Source organism: Spermophilus citellus, assembly GCF_964194105.1.
Source record: "Spermophilus citellus genome assembly, chromosome: 6".
Lineage (NCBI taxonomy): Eukaryota > Metazoa > Chordata > Mammalia > Rodentia > Sciuridae > Spermophilus > Spermophilus citellus.
Window position 1 is genome coordinate 38,217,824 of NC_138187.1, and position 24,254 is coordinate 38,242,077.

The following is a 24,254-nucleotide window of genomic DNA, read 5'->3' on the forward strand; positions in this document are numbered from 1 at the left end:
GACTGTTAACTCACATCCACTCGTGGGAAGGTAACCTTACTTCAAAATGAAGGTGAGGAAGAGATAAGGAGGAGTCTTGCTTGTCCTTTTGGCAGACTCCTAAAAGACAACCCAGGAGCTGGTGCAGAGTCCCAAGCTCTACCCATCACACTGAGAGTCAATGTCACTTGCATTTATCCAACCTTTGTCATGCACCAGGGTACATGATGGAAGCTTCACAGACCGCACACCATCAGGGACTCCTGACCCACCTCCAAAGGGTCCTGGCATCATCCATTCTCATTTACAGATGAAGAGCTGGAGGTACAGAGAGGTGCCAAGTCACTTGTTCAGAGCCAAAATACAGAATCCGAGGGCTTCAAACCCAAACTCAAATAGCAGCTTCCAAGTTTCTGGAGACCAGATTTTGAAGGCGAGTAGCTCATCAGTAGTAGCTGGGGGAAGCAAATTAGGCCACAAAAAAAATCCATTAGCCAGCCAGTTACCCCCACGGGCAAGCACTTATTCCCAGCACAGAACTCAGGGAACCAGTGTAGAACATGGGCTGACACACAGATCGTCCGCCAGGGCCACTGGGGACCAGCTGGCCAGATCTTGCCTACTGACTGTGTTTGTAAATAGAGCATCACTGAAACACAACCTCACCCCCGGCTCTTGCCTGTGGCTGTTTCTGTGCTAGAGTGGCACAGCTGAGTAGTTGCTCACAGACCGTGGGGCCCCCGGATCCTAAAATAGAGGCCATATCTGGTTCCTTACTGGAAACACCTGCCAAGCTCAAATCTCAAGTCATCCCGTCTGAGAGGCAGGGAGAGCTGGGTATCTATACACTCCTGTGGAGGGTATCCATTTATCCTCGCCCATGGAGCGGTGGGGACAGGGTGCACCAATTACCAGGCACCCCAAAACCTGTGTGCGCAGAGTGAGCTCCAGAGCTCCAGCAAAACCTGAGGCCAAAAGCAGAGGTGAAATCCGACCAGCTGCGGAGAGGAGGGCACCAGCAGACTGTCCCAAAGCAAACGTCAGTAGTGTGAACCAGTGGCCCATATGGGTTGGCCGCCTTTGGCCATGCAGTGCTTTCCAAAAATGCGATTAGCAGGATATTTCCCCTCTTAAAAGTCAAAATATTCAGCTTTCCTTGGAAAAGCTGGACTTTGGCCCCATGGGGCATGTACTCCCAGATGGCCACCTAGAAGTGGAACAGCTGTCCAGTTCAGCAACCGGCCAACTTAGACTGCTGAAAACCATTCAAAACCAGGTAAGCACTGGCATTTGAGTCCCCTGGTATATACATCATCACCGGCGTAACAGGCCAAGAGAGGTTACTTAACTGGCACAAGGACACGTGTGGATTAAGTGACCGAGGTGGAACTTCCTGCCAGCCTGATTTTCTAAGCAGTCTGAGGTCACAACCTTTTTTTTTCTTTTCTTCCTCACAGCTCATTCCTATGTACTACACCCGCATTTCTGTGTGACTGCAGCAAAGGAATTTTGGGTGCAGGGCTGGCCTCTGTTCTGTCTTGGCGAGCCCTGAATTATGCATTAGAACGCAGGACAAGGAATGTTAAGATAAGAATAAGTTAAAAGTCAGGACCCTTTCACCCCGGAGGAGGAAAGAGATCTCAAGGCAGCGACCAGACAATCCTCAGCTGGCCCTCTTTCCCGTGGACAGAGAGATGGGAGCGCCCACCAGGAGCCAGCCATCACCAATCAACGGCAGGTGCTAACTGGATTCTGACACATACCATCCGAAGCCTTCCATCCTCAGGTGGCTCTTTAGTCATCATGGATGAGATATTCCCCCAGGAGGGAACGTGGTGCAGGGTTAACCAAGTCTAAGAGAAGCAGAAAGCTTCCCTGGGAACCAGGGACGGAGCCAGGGGCTTAGTGGGGGCTTCTGGTGGGGATGCACAGCCAGACTCCTGGGAAAACTGGACAGTGTTTAAGATTCAACCAGAGTCCTAAAAGCCCCAAGCTCCACATATCGTAAGAGGTCTCCAAAATACACCAAAAGCTGACCCCTTCTGGACGTTGCCACCTGGATCCAAGCCACTGTCACTCATCAGGAGATTAGGGAAGCAAGGGCCACAGGAAAGGGGCCAAGATAAGCGTGGGGTCTCCAGTGAGCCAGAGTCGTGAAATTCCAACAAGGACTCTCCCGCCCTGCTCAGGCCCTCTTCAGCCTCCACATGAATATTCATGAGCACACGCGCGCGCGCGCGACGCAGAGTCCCTGGACACCCATTTACATTTTTTTGGTTCCCTCCAAGAGAAAGATCAGATGAGAGGAATTTCAGGTGAGGGTCCAAGAGTTCCTCCTGCCTCCTCACTGTTGACCTGGGTCGTCTTTATCAGCTTTTGCTGTGTGGACAGAGAGGAGATCAGAGGAGCTTTAGCCGGTGCAAAATCATTAGGTCCCTGGGACTGTCCAAGGGGAAAGGGCACCATAGTCTAAGCTTTGTGTTAAAAGGTCTCACAATTCAGGTTGGCCACAGCACTTTGAAGCAGCCCCGTCCCAACTGCAGGGCACAGGGCTCCATGCCCGAGCCCCTCCCATTGACGGATGCCACTTCTCTATACAAAACCGGCTAAGATGGTGTGAATCATGCAAACTTTAAATATCACCCATGCCATTTGCACTGTCTCATTTAAATGGGAGTTTTGATTAAACAATATGCTTATGAAGTAGAATTCAGTAATAGTAAATTACCAAGAGCCTTGACATTTATCTTTCACCACCTACACCATATGCTCATCATGAATAACTCTGGAATTTGGTTTACACACCACGAAACACATTTATTACACTAAAGACAGACTACATAAAAAATATACACACACATATTTTATACAGAGTACATATGTAATATATATATATATATATTTTATAAATATATTTTATAGCAGGCTGAGGAAGTGGCTCTGTGGTAGAGCACTTGCCTGGCAAGTGTGAGACACTGGGCTCAATTCTCAGCATCACATATAAAAATAAATAAATAAAATAAAGGTCCATTGACAACTAAAAATATATATAAAGGATTTAAAAAATTTATATATTTTATAGTATGTAAATATGTACTATATATATTTCATATATATTGAATACACCGTATATAATTTTTGATATGTAATATTTTATATATAAAAATTTATTGTATTACTAAAACTTATTCCACAAATAACCATTGAAAAATGGGAAGATGCGGAAGCTCACATTAGTGGAGAGCTCACTACTGCTAGAATATTAGGTATGTGCCTTATTTACTTGCTGGTTGGATATTCCCATATCACAGATGCAGCTCCGAGAGTGACACAATAACAGTGTACTCTGTTCAGTTAGGCTTTCTGGTAATATTTTAGACCGTCTTCAATTCCCATTTACTTGGGAAGGAGGATACCAGAGAACAGAAAGGCTGACTTCCTCAGGAGTTAGTGGTGACCCCTAGGTGATTTCTACCCGTGGAAAGAAGAGACTCATACTTTCGTTCCACAATCTGTGCATTCCCAGGATGCTTGCTAGGTGAACACTTATACAAATGTGCAGGAATATAAATATGTATGTGTTTACACATACACATACAGGTGTACATGCAGGAATGTGAATTTGCGAGTGTGCAGGAAATGAAATGAAACAGGGTGGTAAGTCCAAGGTTGAGAGTTTAGAGCTCAGGGAAGGCAGAACAAACACTCCAATCCTGTCTAGGAAGGTGGACTGCAGATGGGAAACAGGTAGGAGAAGTTCACTGCCTATTACGTGGGTAAGTGTCTGTCTGTCCAAACTTGATGACAGCATCTAGTGAATACCTTCTAATGCTGACGACCACCACGATGGCTGAGGCGGAAGCCATCTTAATAAAAGGCTTTGTAGCCAGGCAGGGTGGCGCACACCTGTGATCCCATCGGCTTGGGAGGCTGAGGCAGGAGGATCATGAGTCCAAAGCCAGCCTGGCAAAAGCAAGGCGCTAAGCAACCCAGTGAGACCCTGTCTCTAAATAAAATACACAACAGGGCTGGGATGTGGCTCAGTGGTTGAATGCCTCCAAGTTCAATCCCTAGTTACTTCCCCCCGCAAAAAAAAAAAAGAAGTTTTTATAAACCCATCATTCCATTAAGTGGAGGGTCAACGCATCTGTTCCATCCCGCAGGTACTTCCCATGGACAGGCAGTGGAGTGGTGTGGTGTGTGGGGCTATCCAGTGTCAAAGAGGCGTCCAGGCTGACTAGGAAGGTGCCCTCTGCGAGGTCTGCCAGGGCTGCCTAAAAGCAACAAGGGCGCAGGTATCTGCAAACCCTACCTGTATGTTCATGGTGACTCGGGGAGATACACACACATTAATACTCCCAAATACTAATGTCAAAAACTGAAGCTCGCAGACAAAACGCTCACCCCATGGAGTTGGTGTAAAAATCAGAGGCCACACAGACCCTCCAACTATTAACCCCAAACTCTTCCTGCTTCTTGTGACTCCAGATCATGGAAGAAAGTTCCATTCTACCTGTCAGCAATTTCAAGAGGACAAAGCGGGGAGGGTTAAGATTTCTGTGGCAGTTTTGGTCTTCAAAGAGTATAGTCTGGATGTGAACTGGCTGGTTTGAGGTCTTCATCGGTCACCACTGCCCATCGACTGATTTAGAGGCAAGTTGCTATAGTTTGGGTCTGAAATGTCCCCCAAAGGCCCAGGGTTAAAGGTCTGGGGGCCAGCCTGGGTGCTCTCTTCCAGGTGGTGGAACCTCCAGGAGTCAGGGCCAACTGGGGGAAGTGAGGTCATCAGGGGAGGACTTGGAGGGCTATCACAGCCCTGGACCCTGCCTCTCTCTCTCTCTGTTTGCTTCCTGGCCATCATGAAGGATACAGGCATCTTTCTCCGTATCTTCCTGCCATGACCACCGTGTGACCACAGGCCCCAAACAATAGGCCGAGTGGCCTGGGAATGAAACCTCTGAACCAGGAGCCAAAATAAACCTTTCCTCCTTGATTATCTGACGCTGTTTATCACAATAACAGACAGCTGACCGACACAGGTAGACATAAATAGTCTAATCACCAAAGCTATGCTCTAGAAAGAAGCAAACACCTTAGCTTCTCTTAACTCCATTCAGAATCTGCTATACTTCAGCTCCATGGAAAAAGAGCACGTGTTTGGTATTCCTTCAAAAACAGTGGGACTTTGGAGTTGGGGACAAACTCAATCATTTTAAGCTGGGTACATATGTGTAAAGAGACATCCCACACGGTCTGCACCAGCTTCCTTACTGCCACCATTTTGAGTGTGGGCACACTTGGCATTCTCACGCTGTATCTGTCACCAGACGTGCTTCCAGGCAGGTATGATTAGTACAGATATTTACAAGCCACATGGGACTGATAGGAAAAGGACATCATCTAGATATGGGTGCACTGGGCCTGAACAAAGCAAATCCAGACACTAATTTTTTTTGTTGTTGTTGTTAATAAGTAGTTCAAGATGCTTACATGTGGATTTATTTTTCAGGTATTAGAACACAGTGTCTTCATAGAGGTGAGTAACTAGGAGACAGGGGGTGATGATCACAATTAGCCAGCTCCCCTGTCCCTGGAGAGCTCCAAAGTCAACCCTTGCCAATCTCATATTAATGAGGATGTACCACAGGTATCTGAGTCCTGCAGCTTCTACCAGCAAATTCCGCTGGCCAAGATCATCATAAAATAGGCTCACTAGAGTCCTTTCCTTAGAAACACACATCAAAATAGCAACAGAGAAAAAGATCTGCTTCAAGAGAGAGAATCTGGTGTGTTCAGTGGTTGCGAGAGGAGTAGTGAAAGGCAGCAGGAGGGTAACAGAACGGGCTTAAGGTTGGCCTTGGCTGCATGCAGGTGAGCGGCCCTGGGAATCCACTGCACTCTTCTCTCTGATATCTTATGGATCATTCTGGAATTTTCCAGAATACAAAGTTGGGGAAAACAGCATCACTTTGGATGACATTGAAAAGGTGACATTACTGACTCATGGATCCTGAAAATTTCAGAGATTGGCTTAAAATCAACTCAAAGAGGCCACATCTTAATCTATTTCCCATTGTCAATATAGCATAGAGGCAAGAACTTAGCATTTCCAGATTCATATCCTGTCCCTATTTGTATGAGGGTTTTGAAAGGTTAGTTTAACATTATCCTCCTTCAGTCTTGGTTTCTGTGTCTATAAAATGGGAAGAATAGTATAATTGCCTTATTGTGCTTCTGGGCACATTTTATAAGCATGTCAAGTGCTTAGACTAGAGTACTAAGAAAAGGATTAAGCATGAAAAAAAATGTAGCGCTTATGTCATCCAGAAGCAAGGCATGTCACTGGACACATGAGAGGGAGTCAGCTAGCAAATGCCAGGTGGAGAAAGAAAGTAAAGGTCATAGGAGGGCACCAATAACATGGATCAAGTTAGGGTTTTCTATGCCAAAAGTTTTTTTTTTTTTTTTTAATTTGTGTCTGTGCCTATGTTCACTGAGAGTCAGTTCAACAACTTGGTAATTAAAACAAATATCTTGCATTTCCAACAAACTTTGTGGCATAAAATGGAAGGCAATTACTCAACTCTGATTTAGGCTTCATATGCAGCATGCCTTAATTTATTCTAATTTAATATTCAAAAGAATATCCTTAAGGTAATATCCTACCAGAGCTCACAAGGACTGCAACACACCAAATTAAGGCCAGCATCCATCATGTGCACAGGAGCTGAACCCACACCCCCCAGCAGAAAGCAAACCTCAGATCTAAGGAAACGCCCCGAATCAGCCTGATTCGAGTAAAACACCGTGGTGCATAGAGAAGACACCCCTCGCCTTTATCCAAACGTAGCTCATTAACCCCCAGATAGGCAGTCAGGTCCTGAGTGTAAGCACAGCAGACGTATTTACACATCGGCACAGATTGGTCCCCTGTCACACAAACCCAAGGGTTCCATTAGCAGTTGATGTGCAGAATAGCATTGCTCCTGCTAGGATCTAGACCAGGGCCGTCCTATGGTGTGCACAGAGACAAGCTCACTGTCCCCTGCCTACCCACCTAACCCCCCCAAGGCATTCTCCCATCCTTCAGACTAAAGCGAGGAGGAATCTCTCAGCCGCCAATTTAATTTTCAAAATTGTTCATCAAACTTTGAAAAAGCAGGTTAAATTTGGGGATCAGTCATCAGCAAAGTCTGTGTGTGTGTGTGTGTGTGTGTCTGTACATGAACAGCTGGGGGGGGTAAGGTATGCACTTATGAATATTTAAGGATGGCAGAGGATTATATTGGTTGGAAATATCTTAGAATGTATGAGCTGTCTAATGCTATGAGACAGATCATCCCCCAAACTTTGTGATTTAAGACAACCACCATCATTCGCTATCGCAGGAGAAGATTGACAGAGAGAGAGAGGAGAGGGATCTCTCCTTCATCAAGATGCCGTCTTGGAAGTCAGGCAGGAGCACCCTTCTAAGCATCTTCTACGCAGGGGGAGTTACTCAGTTCCCCCTTTGAAGGTGGAAAGTGTCAGGCAGAGTTTGAATCCACCACTCTGAATAACGGCCCTGCTCCAGCATCCATGCTGACCCCTGATTCTAAGCATGGGTCTCCAAGCCAGGTATTAGTATGATTAGCTGTACTAGGATGATAAAAGAATTTAGCAAGTTGAACGTATTGCCTGAGCCGAGATGCTCATGTGGTTTAAGGAAGTGTTCCATGTGACACCCAATACAGGACCCCGTCGCCCTTGAGGGTCCTGTGGCTTAAGCCAAGAGATGGCATACTGGTTGTGCCAGAATCTCTCCGCCATGCTTCTTGCCTTAAGAAATCCCTAGAGCAGTAGTTTCAGTCCTGAATAAGGAGCTGACTCAAGTCACTATGCTATGGTTCTAGGCAGCGGCAGCAAAGTCCTCCCGTGTTGTGAGAAGCATTTCTGACCAAAAGCCCGTGAGCCTCCCTGTCCTGCTGAGGGTGGCACAGGAGCATCGCAACAGCCTCCGCACTGCCACTGTCAGGCACCCGCCCTGGCTCCTCCCCGCCAGGTGCCCACCTACCAGCTCCCCTCCTGCCTCAGCTGTCGGCTGGGTGTGGAGGAAGAGCCTTGTCTCCAGCAGGGACATCAGCTCTGGCTTCCCACTGTCGTGCCGCTTAGGCACTCAGACACGTGTGTTTTTTTGGGGGTGGTACTCTATGGTGACCAAGGAAACAACCACAGTTATTTGCCTCTTGAGAACAAAAGAGGTAAATGTTGCATACAAATTTGGGGCTCTAGAAAATGAACGCTCCTTTGGAAAGTGTTCCGAACATGCCTCTTTCGTCACTCCTTTTAAATCTTTTCAAATCATGTATCCTTTCATTCCTATGTCACATGTTTTCTTATCCCTCCATCCACTGATGAACACTCAAGTCATTTCCGTGCTTCAGCTCCTGTGGATGGTGACGCTGTGGAGGTGGGTGTAAAGACATCTGTTCAAGTCTCTGAGTTCAATTCTCTTGGCCTAGAGGCCTAAACCCCAACAGGGAATTGATGGACCACTGATGGGCAGGACTTTTGGTGAGGAACCTCTGTGCACTTCCTATATACATATTATATTGGTTGTCTGATCTGTCTGATATCATGGAATGGAAGGCAATTACTCAACTCTGATTTAGGCTTCATATGCAGCATGCCTTAATTTATTCTAATTTAATATTCAAAAGAATATCCTTAAGGTAATATCCTACCAGAGCTCACAAGGACTGCAACACACCAAATTGTCTAATGCTGTCTAATGCTATTTCCAACCAATATAATATGGATATAGCTACATGGGCTCCAGCTAGCTCATGGGCTCATGCACCTAGCTCCAGCTTTGCCACATCTTCACCAACCTTATGTCCATTTTTTTTTAAAATGGTAGTCATCCTAGGGGGTGTGAAGAGGTCTCTCATTACAGCTTTGATTGGCATTTCCCTAAGGATTAGTGGTGCCATGTACCCTTTCCTGTGCCTGTTGGCCATTGGTACGTCCTTGTCCAAGAAGCACCTATTGAAATCCGTTGTGCATTTTTGAGTCTGGATGTTGACTTTCTGTGGCTGAATATGAGGAGTTCTCTGAATACTCTCAAAACCACTCCCTTAAGGTCAGACGTGTGCTGATGCCTCTCCCCTCCCATTACCACCCAGCACAGACTTGGGGGCTGACGGGGAGCATCCCATCACTCAAGAACAGGTGGTGGGCTGGTGCTTTGGGAGACGGTGCTGGGCAAGGATGCTGGGGAGAGAGGCCTCACTCCGTTTTCTTGCTGCTCCTTCCTGGACAGGTTGGCAAGAATCATCCTAATGCCTGGCAGACCACAGGCTCAGAAACCCACAGTGTGCATTTTCCTTCCCCGCATTTTCTGTTCCTCATAATAACGGCTAAAGCAGCGTTTTAAAAATGTAGGTCAGGATGAAAAGAGATTTAACTTTTAATGTTTGAATTAAAACAGCATGAGCAACTTCTTTGAATACAATAAAAAAAGCTACAGGATATTCCCTGAAACAATCATTTCTAACTATTTTCCTCTGCATTTCATAAATAATAAATGTGTTAAAAAAATAACCCCATCGTAACACATTTTCTAATATACTGGTTATGCAAGCTGGATGTAACTCGAAGAATCCCTAAATGTGAGAAAAATTGAATTTGGTGGTATTTTTTTAAGCTAAAAATTAAATTTCTCTGGCCCCATGCAGACCTTTTCCCTCACAGCTATAGTCATAACTGGATTTTTAGGCCTTCTGAAAGCATTGTGCCTTCCAATAAAGCAAAACACTATGTCAAAAACTGCTTAGAATACAGAAAAGCATGCTTCTGATATAGACCAGAGGGCTGCTGTTACCTGGCAGGGCATCAGCTTTGTTTGTGCATCTCATCTTGGCTTCTGTGACCAACTCTGGTGTTCGAACCCTGCCCACATTCATGTTAGGAAATGAAATCATGAGCTAAATCCTCTCCAAGTACCAAAGAGGTGAACTGTCCCCAGCTTCCTATCCCCAATTCAACCCTCAGCCCTCTTTCTTTTTCCTCCATGAGGAAGGTCAGGAGTCTAGCTTTTAAGAACGCACTTGGCTTCAAAGCATGGGATGCATCTGCTCTAAGGCAGCAGGGTGCCTGGGAGAGGAGAGGAGAGGTGGTGAATGGGGTCTTGAGGAGCTGAAGTGTGCATCTGTGAATTAAACATGAGGCTGGGGACGGGGGCAAGCGGCTGCTTTCCTGGCATCCTCCTAACTGGCTCACGTCTGCCCGCTTGGAACTCATGCATGCGTGTGCGTGAAGGACCACGGCACTGTGAACGTCTCTCTTCCTCCCTGCGACATGAGATGACATCTGCTTTGGGGACTGGATGCCCAGATATCTGACAAATGATGTTTTACTGGGCTCCATGTCTAAGTTTCTGTTGTGACGGGTGGGGCTTTAAGTGTCTGGTATTTTTGTGTTATTGTGCACTCGCTCTCGCTCGCTCGCTCTCTCTGTATATGTGCTTCCCGCAGCCCCGACTGATGGACGTACTCAATGTTTTCCTGCTCACCAATCTGACCTCATGGTTGTTCAATCATCGAAGGGTTATTTTTGAAGAATCCCACATGAATGCAGTCTTGGGAGCTATAGGGTAACTGTCCAACACATCGCTGATCCCAAGGAATTTATAATCTCCTTCGGCCAACAAGGTTACCCCAGATAAAACGATTAGGCAAGACAAGAAGGTGCACAATTAGTGCATTTAGGCATGCTTGCTTCTGAGTTCAAGGCTCTTCCCTCAAGCATGCCCTGAGTTCTGGGCTGCTGGCTCCCCCTTTCATTACCCTGTCCCACCCTTGGCTCTGAAGGGGCCATTAGCTGGTTCCAGAATTCTGGATGCTTCTTGCTTCCTCCCCACACTCTCTCCAGGCTCCCTCGACCACAAAGGTTCGCAACCTTGACTGTGAGCTTTTAAAAATTCCTGATGCCCAGGGACCCCCCAGAGCAATTAAATCAGAATCTTTGGGGGCAGACTCCAGCCTCCATCTTTTCTAACCCTCTTCGCGCAGTGTCCATGTGCAGCCTACGTTGAGAACCCCATTCACACATGCTAAGAACAATGCCATCTGCTGAAGGGACCAAAAGCAGCCCAAGCCAAGCCATGGCTCGCAGTCAGCGGGGAGTTCCACCAAAGCTGGGGAGACAGATCCAGAGAAGATGGGGCAGGACAGCAACGCTGCAGTAGGGAAGCGGAGGTTCAGTGGGAAACTTCAGGAAACTTAGGCTGTCATACCTGGTGGTATTATTTTCCGCCCTGAAGTAATCTGCTGTGAGATCCACACATTCTATTTCTTCCAGATTTAGGTTTCTGGCTCTCCAATGTGGCTCAATTCAGCAGGACAAAACTAAGCTCCATCAGGCCTTGGTGCAGGGTACAGACCTGGGGATGAATGAGCCTCCTGCTGTGCCCTGGAAGCCATCCACCCTCTTGTTTCAGGGACAAGAGGTGAACACATCCTCATCCTAAGTACTCAACATACAACAGGTGTTCACCAAGCCCCTACTGTGTGGCAGGCTCTGTCCTAGGTGCTGAAGAGGGCTGCGGGCACGGCAAATAATTCTCTGCACTCTTAGAGCTTGTGTCCACTGGAAAGAAAGCAGAGAACGATTGTCCAAGAAGATCCACAGCCTGTTAACACAAGGCTGTCCAGAAGAGCGCTTTCCATGAGGGCCTGGTTCTAAAGACTGTGTGGACTAGCACCGAGGTAAGTCCTAGGGACCTGTTGGAAAACCAAAAATGTGGTCCCACCCAGAAATTCTGAAGGCCAGGCCCATCAAACTCCAGAGTAATCCTCTGCAAACTCAAGAGAGAGAACCACAGGTGTGGGGAGAGAAAAGGAGGTGGACTTAGGAACTGGAGAGTTAATAACAGAGGGTGCTGGATTAGTCATTGAAAAGCTGGCAGAGGGGCGGCCAGAGGCGTGGAGAGGGAAGGGGGACCACCAAGATTCCAGCATCCACAGAAACAAGGCAGATTAGTACCCCAGGGGTGATACCTACAAGGACAAGTCACTGGGTGTCCAAGCGGACAATAAAGAAGAGTCATAAGGATATTTGTTTCTACATCTGTTTATCTCATTTTGTATCTGCATGAGAGGAAAAGATCTCCATTGGAAAGCCACTTTTAAGAACTCGAGGGAGCCAGAGGCGGCATTTGGGAGTTGACTCCCCGGATTTGTATTCTGATACCAGTTCTTAAGGGGAAGGAGAACAGAGTGGGAACTTTTCCTTAAACATGCAAAGGGATCCTTCAGCCTGCACGGCTGCACAGTACACCCTCAAGACAAAGGGACCCCTGCTCCCTGCAAGGAAAGACCCCTGAGCACAAGAAAGTGAGGTGGCTTCCAAGTCCGAGCCCACAGGGTGCCGCCACCAGTTTTCCCCAAAGCCTCCCAGACCCGAGCCTATCAGGTCTTTGAAAGAGTGTCACCAACTTCCTCATCCTGCTGAACCTTGTCCCTATAGCTGACCTGTAGCAAGGGACATTCTGACACAGGCTGCATGGGGAGGATCCCTGGCTGCTGTCACTGGTCATTGCAGTTTGGGGGTGCAGACCAAGTGAAAGGATGGGGGTGCCTTATGACCCTAAGACTATGAACTTCAGGGTGACATTAGGTTATTTATGCAAAAACACACAATAGATAGAAAACAAAAAAAAAGTAGAGAAATGGAATCATAGAATTTTGTTTTTGTTTTTTTCAGTGTCCTGTAAGGAATTCTCAAAAGATAATTCCACCATTTCCAAATATCATGCCTACCTGGGGGATTTCCAATCTCTCCTTGTCTGGTTGTGTTTACATATTTAAAATCAGCCTTGGTGTATTTACTATCAAACACTTGATCAAATATCATTCTGTGTATTCTAGATCCCAACCTGTGCCTTTATGGAATCATTTATTCTTGTCCCCAAGTATTTATGGACTGCCTCTCCATGTTGGTGACAGGTCTTTCCTTTGGAGACAGGCAGTGCTCAAAATACACCAAAGCCCCTGTCCTCAGGGGACTTGCAGTCGAGCTGAGGAGAGGAGAGAGTGAGGCCACAGGTAAATCAACGGAGTCTATTGGTCCATCAGGGCTTCGGAGAGACGTCACAGAGGAAGGTGGTGGGGTGGACTATTCACCAGTTAAGGCCAAGAGGGAGGTGCTTGCATTACGCAATTTTGTAAGTGAGGAGATGGAGATTCAGAGAGGTCAAGTGCCTTGGCTGGTGGTGGCAGGACCTTTATGTCAATCCAAAGCAGGAGGCTAAGTCACCGCACTGTGGAGCCTGGGGACAGCCTCTTTCTCACCACTCTGCAGGCTAGAAGAGGGGCCGGGAAGGGGTGAAGTGCGGAGAGTGTGCTGGAACCTTCCGTGCACCCTTGCAGAGTCCCCCACCCCCCTCCTCTCCTCACTGGTCTCTGCCCTGGAGGAAGAGCAGCGACCTTCATCCAGGTCCTGTAAGCATCTGGAGGGAAGCAGCAGCCAGAGGCAGAGTCCGGGTATTTATTCCAGGGCTCGTCATGGACCCTCCTTCTCCTTCTGAGATCTGGGAGTTGCTTTCTCTCATGGCCCTCCAGGACCAGGAGGGACATCACAGCTTGTTCTAATGGCCCAGGGCACTGCTGTGCCTATAGATTCCTTGTAAATTGCCCGTAGACTTAGAAGCAGCCTGTTTATTAAACTCTCCCTAAATCTCCATGGGACTGTCTTGTCACAGCCATCACCAAGGATGAGTGCAAGGAAGTACAGACAGAGGGGCCCCTTGTGCATCGTCACTGAGGCATCTACCACGCGGCCTGCGCAGTGGTTTCATTAATGAGGTTCTGGCATTAAGTTAGTTAGAAGAGATCAAAATAAAACACACAGACAGTACCTTATTTTACATTGCTAGGTCCCAGACGGCTCGCCTCCCTGGTTCCCGCCTCAAGCCGCCCAGCAGGGCAGCGAGGATTACTCTGGGCTAGCAGGAGAGAGAGAGAGCGAACACGCCGGGGATCAGCCTTTTATTTGGGGGAAACAAGAGATTCAGGGGAGAATTCCATCCAATGAAGGTTGAGGGGGGCTGTACTCCAAGGTCAGGGTCAGTGATTGGGTCTCCGGGGTCAGTGGTCACGCACACCCCCACACGGATGGGCTCTCTCATCAGGAAAGGGTTGGGATAACTCCGACACAGCCAGAGTGCCTCAGGCCCTTAACGGGAGTCACCCAATCATGTGTCAGAATGGCTCCCCACAGAGGCACACCTGGGTATGGAAGTGGCAGCCAGATGGTGCTTTGTGGCCCTCTAACATAACTTCACCTGAGATGAACACAGGCCTCTTGATCTGGTACCTGCAGTCACCGCAGGACAAGGTGACCATGCTTCCCCAAGCGCTTTCAAATGCTCCAAGTGGTGGACGCCAGGAGGCCTAAGACAGGCCAAGTGCCCCCGACCTTGCCTGGCCTGCAGTGGCCGCACTTTCACGTTCAGCAGTCAGGAAGAGGAAAAACCCCATAAGTTCACTTCCCGCTTGACAAACCAGCCAACTGTCCCCTGGGAATCAAAACACAGACATGCAGAAACCAAGGACGCTGAGAGTGGAAGAGCACTGCGTGGTCTTAGGCAGGAGGACGGCAGCCACTCTGAAACCAGGGAGGAGCCCAGCAGCCTGCAGGCACTCCCTGCAGAACCCAAAGCAGGCAGCCGCCACTGGTGCTTCTGCCCCACGGCACGTCAGCACGCACCAGGCCACCAGAGGACACACCCTCGGCTGCTGAACGCTGCACCAAAGCCAGGATTCCCAGTTTCCAAACCACTTAGAATTTACATGGGCGTAGGGTATTCAGGCCTTTCTTAGGTCCATTCCGGAGCCCTAGACCTCCCCACCACAGCAAGGGCCACGGCTTCCACGTATTCTGGGTGCTCCATGTGGCAGGCGGGTCGTGAAGGCACAGCCTTGTGGGGACGTGTGCCTGCCCTGAAACCAAGAGCAGTGATCGACCCTGATAAGAACTGCAGCTGCCCATTAATAGGAGTCACATTCACCGCCTAAGAGGTGTGGACACTGTGCTGGGAGCTTTGTGCATCTCCCCGTTCATCCGATGGCTCAGTGGCAGACAGGCTTGAAAGTGACCCTCGATGAACCTTGACCTCTGGTGTCCAAACCCTGTGTAATGACCTCCTTGTGAGCATGGTTATACCTGGGTTAGCTTCTAATAAGCAGAACCCGGCAAAGGTGGCGAAAACTGACACTGTGCTTACGGTTCTACAGGTTATGTGATTATTGTTATATTATATATCACATTATTATATTGTCATTATATCTTATAATAATATACATATTTATATGTTTGTGAGTATGTGTGCATATATTACTCTTCTCCATTGCTGGGTTTGCAGAAGCAAGCTGCCATGCTATGAAACGAACTATGAAAAAGTCCATGCAGGAAGGACAGGGGTGGCTCTGGGAGCCGAGCGTGGCCTTTGCCCACCGGCCAGCATGAGCCAACACCTCACACTCACAGCCACAGGGAAAAAAACGGTGCCCACAGCCCAAGTGAGCTGGGAGCAAATCCTTGCCCCGTTGAGCCCCAGAGGGGGACACAGTCCACCTGACACCTCAGTGCCGTGGCAAGACCCTGGACAGAGGCACAGCTGAGCTGTATCACCAGTGCGACCCACGGGAGCCGTGTGCTCCATGAGTGGGAATCCGTAACATGGAACAGAAAATGCTGCATCTAGTTACATCGTTATTATTATATTTCCTAAAGGAAAAGTAACAACCTGTGGAATTGGGGGCCCTTATTCCAGGTTACCAGGCTGGTGATGAGCAAGGACTAGAGCCAGGCGAATGGACCCCAAATATGCAGGCGCCAACTTCACCCCCAGGACACTGTGCTTTACCCACACAGGCACAAACACTCCCTGCTCCCTGGATCCATGTTCTGGTAGTGATGTTAAAGGGTTAAAAGTGTCCTACAAAGAGGTGGCTGAGTCAAGAATCTCCAGATGACACCACTCTGGATTGACAGTGAGCCCACAGCCTGATGACAGTGTCCTCATAAGAACATGAGATGTCACACATGGACACAGAGGAGGAGACCCTGAGGTGACAGAGGCAGAAGCTGAGGTGACGCCACCACAGCCCAGGGAGGGAGGACGTCGGGATCCTCTGGAAATCAGCCACAAGGCAGGGAGCAGGGTCCCCCCCACAGCCTCCAGAGCAGATCACCACTCCGGCACCTGGATTTAGGACACGGAGTCTCCCACCCTACCACAGAACACACTTCCATGTCTCCAGCCTCCCAGGGGGTGGCACTTAGTTAAGAAGGCTCTAGGAATCTAAGAGCCTCCGCTACCCCGTTACCTTCTAGGATATGTCTAACTTTCTAAGATAAATGCAAACAAGCCATTTGGATCCTGACAAAGGGAAAATCCTGTGGAAGGGTCTCTGGCTTCATTTAGAAGCCTGAGCTGTCACCATGGCACTGTCAAGGATGATCTTGGCCGATCACCCCACCTCCTGGGAGTTCTGCTCACCCACGATGGATATCATCGCTCAGGATTATAGCGTCTGTGGGTCTCTGGTCAATACTGATTTCCATCTCTCCTCTGTCAATGGCATCAGTAGGATTTAGATGATTTACTAGAAGAATACCAGTGTTTCCTTTACAGTTACTGAGGGTGTGTTAAAAAGCCTAGGTTTTAGACAACCAGGTCATGCTCCAAAGCCCAGGTCTACTCCTTGTTTGGGTAATGTGCTGAGAGATTTGATAAAACAATCCTCTACTTTGTTTTTTTTTTTTTGTACTGGGGATTGAATCCAATTGAACTTTTCCACTGAGCCACATTCTGCAGCCCTTTTAATTTTTTGAGACACGGGCTCGCTAACTTGTTGAGGCTGGCCTGGAACTCCCAATCCTCCTGCCTGAGCCACCAAAGTCACTGGAACTATAGGGGAGTGCCACCATGCCCAGCTTGTACCTTCAGATTTTTATCTATATAATGCAGCTAAGAATGGTACCTGGGCTAGCTTCTAATAAACAGAACCTGGCACAGGTGACAAAAACTGACACTGTGCTGACAAAAGAGCACAGGGCTATTTTGAAGGACTAATTTGGAGATATTAATGCATGTCATTAATGCAAGAAACAGCCATTGCTCAATAAGCATTAGCTGTTCTCAGTAAGAAGAGCACTGCTGTTTAACACAGGGCTCCTGTCTACCTCCAGAGTAGGCACCCTTCCCATCTACTCCCTCTTCTTCCTCCTTCTCCATCTTTTACTTCAGGTCAGGGATAAGCCCTGCATTGGTTAAACTTGGAAACACAAGTGCACTGACTGAGAATGGCCATTCTCCACGCCCATGCGAGTTTCTGTGCCCATGGTTAATTATTAAGCATCATGTACATGTGAAATCACTGCTTCCTGTTTCCTGCATTGGGGAGGAGAGGGGAGTGATTTCTCTCTCTGCCCAATGAGTAGGATTGCCACAGTTTTACTGGGAAGAACAAGTCAGCTGGGAAAATAAATAGATAATTCATTTTCACATTCCTGGGGACTCATTTAGTACACGGTGCCTCTGGACATGAGGAAAGAATCCCAACATGAAAGTTATGAATTGGGGTCCATGCATTTATTTAATTAACAATTAACTTTATTGGAATTAGGATGGTATTAACCTGCACTTATAAAGTCTCCCTAGAGTCATCTTTGGAAAATGTTAGTAGGTACCTAAGTCACCCTGGAGCTTATTCAAAATTTACCTACCCTGGTTCCAAGCCCAGATACTCTGATTCAGTAGGTCTGGGTTGGAGTCCCCTAAATGTGCATTTTTAACAAATTCCTAAGTGCCTCCCTTTAAGGGTCTCCTGAGACCCACCCTGAGGAAAGAGGCCTCAGTCAGCACCTGGGACGCTTGGGTACCTCACAGACCTGCGTCCGCTTGCCTCTGTCCCTGGTATTTTTCCAATATTCCTGACAAAGGAAGAAGCCTTCCCCAGGGCACTGTTCTGTGCCGAATGCCTGCTGCTCAGATCAGGGAGGAGGAGAGCTCTGAGTATGTGAAATATTTCCACTTAGCTGCTGAGGTTCCTGCTGAAGCAATAGGGAGGAGGATGCTTACCCGACAGGGGACGTCCCTGTCCCTGATTCACCAGGAGCAGATTGCGTCTGGAACACCCCCACCCTCACCCCGGTGCAGGAGCAGGAAGTCAGCCTGTGCCAGACCTCCCCCTCATTGGGCAAAAGGAACACCATTAGCACTGACCTGCCCGGAGTAGGACATTTCTACCCGCTTGCCTCCTTCCAGAGCTAAGGAAGGCAGAGGCAGGAGGGAGGAGCCGGTGGGGTGTCGAGCTGACTTGTGTTCAGAAACCGTTCACATGCACTCCCACATAGTCCTTTCACCAGAGGGGCTTAGTTGCCACCCTGACCTCCTGTTTGCTCTGTTTGGTTATGAAAGAGTCCTCTGGGTAGCCGGGACAGACTCTGCAGCAGGAGTGGGGACCAAATGGCCACTGGGACGTTCTATTCAAGTACCAATCAAGACCAGGTGCTCAGTCCGTTCTTGACTTGGGACCTCCAGAATAAGCTCACTCGCAAGAATTAACTGAAAAGAGAATAGGAATGCGGCTTCTGAGATCTGGTGTGACGTGAGGTGACTTTGGCTGAACAGAATTTACCCTCTGTCATGGAGAGAGGATATCCAGAGTAGGGACAGGTCAGTACAGAATCTTGGGGCTGATGTTGTAATGACTCCTGCAGGTCTTGAAAAGGAATGTCTACTGCAAACTGAGCTGCTAATCAGGTGAAGAGAGAGGGGCTGAAATCTGCATTCACCTTATAGGCTGTGCTTACCACCGACTCATCCACCAACCAGGTTGCACTGGATAGAGCATCCTGGATAATAAAAGTCAGCCAATCTGATTTTCAATACTAGATCCACTCTTACCACTGACTTGGAGAATCAAACCTCAAATTCTCAATCTGTAAAATGGAGATAATAAATGTATGTGTGTGTGTGTGTGTGTGTGTGTGTGTGTGTAATGTCATACATACATAATTCACAGCAGCATGGCCCATCATAAATATAATGCAGGCCATACATATAGCTGTAAGTTTTCTAGAAGCCATATTAAGAAAAAGTAAATAAGGAAGAGGCGAAATTCATCTTAATAATATATATTCTTTTTTCAAATATTTTAGGTTGTAGATACACACAATAATTTATTGTATTTGTTTATATTTTTTTTACGTGATGCTAAGGTTTGAACCCAGTACCTCATACATGGTAGGCAAGTGCTCTACCACTGAACCACAACCCCAGCCCTAATTTTAATAATATATATTCTTTATGTAATATCAATCAAATAGCATTTCAACATTTAATTAACATAAATCTTCATAGATGTTTGTTATTCTTTGTTAAATTAGGCTGTTGAAATCTGTGCCACTTGTACATACAAATGTAACTCAGTTTGGAGAGGTACATTTCAAATTCCTAGTGGCCCCATGTGGCTGATGGCTCCTGTACTGGACACTGCGGATCTACAGTATCACAATGATTATTTAAAGAGATTCAGCAGGTAAAATACTTTGGTCAATATTGGGGATATCTTGGGGTGGGGTTGGGGCTCAGCACTAGAGAGCTCGCCTAGCACATGCAAGGCCCTGGGTGCGATCCTCAGCACCACATAAATAAATAAATAAATAAATGTATTAAAAAAATTGCTGTTCCCCTGATAGGCAAAATAACAGCCTCTACAGCAGGAGTCCCTGTGTTATACCTTTGCTAGGAAAGAAAAAAACCTAAAAAAAATATTGGGGATACCTGATAGTTGCTATTATTGTTGTTGTTATTGTTATCATTATTATTATTCTGTGCAGTGAAAACAGAGAAAGCTACTAAGCTTTCTCCAAAGGAAGATGGGAGGTGAACCTGATGAAATTCCAGTGGTCCTAGCCAAATGCAGAAACAGAGCCAACCCAGAGTTTCTATGAAACCGGAAAAGCTCAGCTTGTAACTCAAACATACTGTCTCAGGGGCCATCCGTTTATTGACAGCACCACGTCATGCCGTACTAAGTAAGTCTAACACAACATAGCTACGAAATCGCTCCTGAAAGCCATCAGTAAGCAAGTCACTTCCTCCTCTCACTCTTCCACATTACAGGAACATAAAATGTATGAAAGCCAGCAGGAAGACAGGATCGAGATCCAGGTGCAGATTTAAACTCAGCCTCCGTGGGTGGGGAGACTCAGGTGGAGGGAAAGGAGGCCGGAGGGACGGAGATCTTGGGCCAGGGTCTTCCTGCAGGGCCTGGCACAGCTGCGGCTGATGGGGGCAGGGCGGGCGGCAGGTAAGTAAGCCCAGACTGGCTCTCAGGGCAAGTGGTCTTAGGAGGTCCCAGGCGACGGCTGCTGTGGTGTTTTTAGATTGCAGCATTTCTGCCACCAATGGCCCTAGAGATTTTAGTAGAATGACAATTTTAAAAACTAAGATTGCTGTTTATTGAGTTGGAGAAAGTGTACTAGGCCATACGATCCCGCAATCTCACCCCACTCCTATCTGCCCAAGAGAAACAAAGGTGCCGCCACACAGACACCTGTGACAGCAAAAGGTGGTGATGACCTGCGAGGCCACTGACAGGTGAGACTGACAAATGAACAGTCCAGCCCTGCAGTGAGCCGGCCAGCCCCAACCAGGACCCAGGTACCCACACGTGCCCGGTGCAGAAGAACCTTGAAACGTCACGTGAAGTGGAAGAAGCCCCGTGCCCTACGGTACTTTAATACCCAACACCCAGCACAGACGAACTCATGGAAGAGAAAACAGATTAGAGGTTCCTCAGGGAACAAAGGGGTGTGAAAAACGAGGTGTGATGATGTAATGGGTGAGTGTTCTTCCAGGGCAATGAACGCAACAGAGAGGTTGGTGACCCCAAAGCACAGCGAACACCCTAATTGCGTCTGAAATGTGCACTCTAAAATGAGCACAGTTCTGAACCTCATCCAAATAGAGAAAAGGTGTGGGAGAAACAAATTTCATCTTTTAAGACTATAGCAGGAAATGATTTTATAAGGAGTTAATTTAAGGAAAAATCAAGGAAGTAATATACAGTCAACTTTCTGTACCTGTGCATTGTGCATCTAGATTCAACTAACCAGGGATCAAAAATAGGCAAAAAAAAAAATCCATTTAGGTCTAGTGCCTGCAGTCAAGTCAACATAGGCAGACATTTTTCCTTGTCACTATTGCTCCCTAAACAATGCAATATATCATACTATTTACATACTATTTACATCATATTAGTGTATTAGTCAACTTTCCCTTACTGTAATAAAATACTTGAGGTAATCAATTTATAAAGAGGAAAGGTTCCTTTTGGCTCACAATTTTAGAGGATTCAGTCCAAGATCAGTTGGCCCCGTTGCTTTGAGCCTATGGTCAGGAAGCACATTGTGATGGGGAGCACATGGCAGAGGAAACTTGTTCATTTCATATGGAAGAAGTGAAAAGGAGAAAGGAAGGGGTGGAGTCCCCCTCTCACCTTCAAGGACATGTCCCCAGGGATTGGAAGACATCCCAGGAGGTCCTGTGTCTTCTGAGTTTCCTTCCCCTTCCAATAGTGCTAAGTTGGGAGGGACAAGCCTTTAACCTGGGCCTTTGGTATACATTTCTGAACCAAACTAGAACTAGGTATTAGCAGCCATGCAGACAGGGTGTGCATAGATTACATGCCAGTACTGCACCACTTCAACAAAAGGGCTGAGCCCTGGACGGCCCCTGGGACCAATGCCCAGATCCTGAGGAGTGACTGTGATGTAAGGTGGCAGGTGGATTTGTTGAAAAGTGTAAAGATGACCCTGAAGAAACCATTGATTCCTACATTCCTATTATACATTAATACATAGAACAAGCAACATCTACCCAGAGAGGAAGAGCAGCCACCTCCCAAGTCCACGGCCCTGTGAGTAGGAAGAGTTCAAGGCTCGTCTTCAATGGAATTCCAACAAGCAGAGAGGGCCAGGGGCCTCGTCCAGCTGACAGGACGAGAAGAGAGAAGCTGTCTGGGCAGCTGCAGAAGCCACCCTTGCACACCAGGTTCGTGACCTGGAGACGCTGGCTAGGTGGGTGACAAGCCAGCTCCTGGGAAAGCAGGGTGCACCCACTGGTCACCTGAAGAATGTCATGCAGTCCTCTGTGGTGGCTGAGCAGAGCCTGCTTTACCCCCCTGGCCCAGCTTCCCACTGTCCTGGTGACCACTGTACACACTGCCCCCTCTGCTGCTCCATCAGTCCCGAGAAGCCAGGGTCTGAGGTCTAGGGAGACCCTATCACTTATCAAAGGTCCCCCAGGAATATGGAGGCGAACCTCAGCCTCGGCCTTCCCATCTTCCCGTCAGCCTCCCGAGTCCTCTCAGCTTTACCACGGCCCCCTCTCTACTTTCTGGATCCCACATCATTTACAAAGGTAGATAATTTACCAGTAGAGTTTGTCACTTGAGTTGGGGCAACTTGGACTGAGTACCACCATGGACTGCCCCCCCAACTTGGAAATTATATGATGATTATATTTTTTTTTCTAAAATATGCAGCGAACATTCCTCCCAGGAATAAATATGCTCAATGCATCGAGGCATTTTGGAAGGAGATTGTGATCGGGTCTCAAATCAGAAAGGCACTTATCATCTTCACATTTCCTTCCCAGCAGCATGCAGGGACAGCATTCCAGATATTTTAGATAGAAAACAAAAGACGGGCTTCTCACCCAGGCCGCAGCACTGTTTTTTGCTTAATGTTTCTGGCCACGTCAAACAGAACATTCTCACGAAGCGCAGTGTATACATTAGCTGGAGAGTATAAATCATCCATAATTATAATATCCTTCACCCCAAGAGGCCCTTAGTGCTTCCTTTATAAAACTTACACAGTGGAGACCGCCACCTCGCTAATAGATGGGCCCTCCCTGAAAATACAATTATGCCCCATGCAGGGCCGGGAAGTAGTTTGGCGTGCCTGCTGTCACTGTGGCGCAGACACAACCGCTTCCCACAATGGACCTCACCGCTGGCGGCCCAGAAGCTCTGCGTGGCAGACAGTGCCTGGGAGAGGGCCTGCGCCAGCCAGGCATGGAGCCAGGCCCCGGAGGGGCTCTCAGAGGAAGACCTGCAGGCCCCACAGCATGCCAGGACCTCTCAGCCACAGGAAGTGCCGGACCCAGGACCGCAGGTCTGTGACCCTCTGGGCGAGGCCTGGGCTCTGCTGACTCGGCAAAGGAGGCGCCCAGTGCCAGGGACCCTGCAGGTTCTGGTACCACGGAGGGTGAGGGAGGGGACAGGGCAGGCAGCCGGAGTCGCCTCACTCAGGGTCTGGTGGAGCCATCCTGCTACACTTTGTCCCGGGTCTCACATTCACAGCGGGGTTAAGTGGAGGGCTCATCTCATCCCCAAATGAAGCTTTGTGCCCAGTGTCCCAGACTATAATTATGGAAATTAATTAAAAGCCTTCTTTTATGACATTCCATATGTGGACAGAGAAAAATTTCTGAAACTCTGGTTTTTTGCATTAAAAAAAAATTTTAAAGGACCCACAGAAAAGCTCTTGCTTTCCTCAGCCTCCCAGGGGCTTGGAGGGCGGAAGGAGGTGATTTCTGCCACGGTTGTCCCACCTGGGGCCCTCTTCTGTGGCTTCGGTCCACTTATCAGAATCCCACGGTCACCTGGCAAAGACACTAAGTAAAGCGCAGTGTTGGCAAAGGCCAGGTCAAGGGAGGCACTGCCCAAGACACAGGGTGGATGGGAACGAGGGGCGCTGCTGAGGCACTCTGGGGTGCCTTTTGCCTCTCGCTGCCTGGACTAGAAACTGTTTGCAGGCTACAGTCTAAACTTAGAGGTCCCACCCAAGCCTGGTGCAGTCCCATCTACCTGAGCCCTAGGGCTGGAAGGGTCCTAAGAAGACTGGACTCACGTAGATGGGCACCTGAACCTCCTGGGCACCTGATCCTCCTGGGCACCTGATCCTCCTGGGCACCTCCTTGAATGCAGCATTCTGGGAGGATCAGCTTCCCCAGGGAACTTACTGCAAAGGTTCATCAAAGAGCTCCACTCAGAGCTGCTGACCAGAGAATGTGAGGCCAGGGCAGGGGCTGCCACCTGCACATTAGCAAGACCAGCAGGGGCTTCCAGAGGACACTAGAGAATTTATTCCCCACCGGGATTAAAGTTTCAAATGATTTCCTTTTTTCTGCTCAGCATGGAGAGGCAACTCAT

The 24,254-nt window shown here is 48.0% G+C and overlaps 1 protein-coding gene and 2 long non-coding RNA genes across 4 annotated transcripts in view; 2 read left to right on the forward strand and 1 right to left on the reverse strand.

Moving 5' to 3' along the window:
* ZNF12 (zinc finger protein 12) overlaps nt 1-24,254 on the forward strand; it is a 1,264,586-nt gene that overhangs the window by 970,321 nt on the left and 270,011 nt on the right. The window lies entirely within an intron of this gene.
* Nucleotides 1-24,254, reverse strand: part of LOC308652359 — a 475,946-nt gene that overhangs the window by 349,320 nt on the left and 102,372 nt on the right. The window lies entirely within an intron of this gene.
* On the forward strand, nt 819-23,250 carry LOC308652476. The gene is made up of 5 exons (XR_014022798.1): nt 819-1,255; nt 19,417-19,568; nt 19,870-20,067; nt 20,156-22,087; nt 22,979-23,250. It is a non-coding gene; the product is annotated as an uncharacterized lncRNA (long non-coding RNA).